Below are 2522 nucleotides of genomic sequence, written 5' to 3'. Positions count from 1 at the left end.
TGCACTCTTAAATCATTGCGAAATGTCATTGTTCACACGAATGTTATATAAATTAGTTTTGTAATTCTGAGCTTTGAGAGAACTATTTATATTGTTCTTAACTTTTGCAATGAAGATGACAAACAACTTCAAATAATATTTTTTTATATTCTACCCGACGTTTCGCTTTTTTTCAAGGCCTTTTTTAACTTTATTCAATGCAAAATTTAACTGATTATGTATTTATATATTCCTCAGTAAATGTTCTGACATGTTACTTATCTTTCAGAACAATTGTATAATTTTTAAAACGTTACAAATAACAACATAATTGGATATTTGATAATACAAAGAATGTGTCACTCAAAATTCACACAAAATTTGAATTTTTTTAGTTTTTATCTTATGTCTTTAAAAGTAATATGTTGATAACCCGATGAAGTATAATGGGCTCGAATTTGAAATTACGACGTTATTTAATGAAAATATTTTTACTTATGCATCAAAAATTAAGATGTTTTACTTTCTAAACGTGTTTGTTTTATGATGTTACCAGCAACTAGCGACTGCAAATTAAAAAATATTTGTTTATATAAAATACGTCTTTGTTTCCACAGCATTCGTTTTTTTATTATGGTGATGACTGTTGTTTGGTGGTGATTTGATGCATTTTTTATTCCTTTAATATTACCAGCATCCAAAGGAGTCAGTCAAGGTTCCCTTCATCAGCTTCCTTCTTCAGGCGTGGTCACTATATGTTATTTCGTTCTTTTACTGACTCATGACTATTACGCAAACTGTCTCTCGTTTCCTATGTATTAAGATAATTTTGAATAAAGTATAACTACACCTTTATCGACCACAACTCCTAACGAGTTTCCTGTCTTAGAAGATCGTTTTCGCGCCACATTGAAGTTAACGTGTACGCAGTCTCACTAAGAACGAAAAGTAGATAACCACAACAGCAGGCTCATGCGCTTTACGAGCAGCAAGAAAGTAATCACGTGATTCTACATCTTTCTGGTTTGCGATACGAGTGAGCAGAGCCAACCACGATGATCCAAAAAGCGAAAGCGCGCTCAAGTGATGAAGCATGTATTTTTGGTTTATGCCAATACTAAAAATCCTGCGTGTTTCATAAAATACTTTCAACAGTTTAAACTTTTTTCTCGCTGACTTATTAGATAAGATTCATCATTGTACAGGGTTAACTGAATGCTTCGTTCGTGTTCCTGTTTAACGAGCGGAAGTTCGAAACTGTCGGGAAGGTAAAAAAAAGGTAAAGTTGGTTATTATTGTCACAAGTTAAAATACGACAATGGGCGGTGACTTACTCATGCCAATTTATTGTTTTCAATAGTTCAGTATTATGAAGTCCAAATCCTACTTTGTAAATCCAGAATAAGTCACTCAAATTTTTGCAGTTCGCCACTATTCTTATCCGCTTATCTCAAATCAAAGTTTTACATGGACAAAGTCTACTTTGTAAATGTGATTAAGACACGTAATATTGGCTAGAATAGTCAATATAAAGAAACAAAAATACTCGCAAGATGTGCACCTGAAAGTTAAGTAGCAGTAGAGTAAGATGAAATTATTTAACAAAATCTTCATTAGTAAAACTGTGATTCTCAGATATTGAATTAAATCCTTCAAAGACCATCTGATTCAAAAAGGCTTTACTTGAATTTTATTTATTTATTTCTATAAAATATTTAATTTTGTTTGTTTGTAGTTAAGCATAAAGCTACGCAATGGGCTATCTGTGCTTTGCCTACCACGGGTATCGAAACCCAGTTTTTAGCGTTGTAAGTCCGCAGATATATCGCTGTGCCACTGGGGGTTTAAAATATCATATATTTATCCTAAGAGTTTCTTTGTTTGTATTTTTATAATTTTCGCGCACATCTACACAAAGGCTGTATACATACAGCCGTCTCTAATTTTGAGTTAACATGCTGGAGGAAAGGCAGACAGTCGACCTAATGTGCGGAGCGCGTTTGCGTAACAACAGATCGTGAAATATGAACTTGCGGATATACAGTCCGGACACACTAAATGTCAGACCACGCCTGGCCCTTGTGTCAAGACAGTAAAATTATCAGTAAATTAGTAAATAAAAATATTTTAATAGTACATCAGGAAATAATAATGTGAATGAGGTTCCTCATTCAAAAAAAAAAACTTTCCAATTATTTCAAGTTACAATGTATATTAGTTTTAAGCACAACCTTCTTGTTTTAAAATTATACCGAGGGTTAATCGCACTTCATAAGAACGATGTTCCAGATCTTGTGCTGCCCTGGGAACTACTTTATCCGTCGTAGATATTCTCACTTTGAAGCCATGAATACGATTGCACAAAACTGTTCAATACCAAAATCAATTCCTGTAGCAACAAGTCTCTCAATAATTTATATCAACATTAGACTAAACATTCTGACAAATTTTCTACTGACTTTCACTGTATGGGGGCCCGGCATGGCCGGGTGGTTTCGCGCTCGACTCGCAATCTGAGGGTCGCGGGTTCGAATCCCCATCAC

The 2522-nt window shown here is 34.1% G+C and overlaps 1 protein-coding gene across 3 annotated transcripts in view; it reads left to right on the top strand.

The window, feature by feature from the left end:
• The first annotated feature begins 1038 nt into the window (after window positions 1–1038).
• LOC106462592 (excitatory amino acid transporter-like) overlaps window positions 1039–2522 on the top strand; it is a 50935-nt gene continuing 49451 nt past the window's right edge. For all 3 annotated transcript variants that reach the window (XM_013922537.2, XM_022389892.1, XM_022389891.1), the window contains exon 1: window positions 1039–1258. The gene's annotated coding sequence lies outside the window, so the exon portion shown is untranslated. The remainder of the gene's footprint in view (window positions 1259–2522) is intronic.

The sequence above is a fragment of the Limulus polyphemus genome, unplaced genomic scaffold (assembly GCF_000517525.1).
Source record: "Limulus polyphemus unplaced genomic scaffold, Limulus_polyphemus-2.1.2 Scaffold1204, whole genome shotgun sequence".
Lineage (NCBI taxonomy): Eukaryota > Metazoa > Arthropoda > Merostomata > Xiphosura > Limulidae > Limulus > Limulus polyphemus.
The sequence above is the reverse complement of the archived record's forward strand: the minus strand, read 5'-3'. Positions and strand labels throughout refer to the sequence as shown.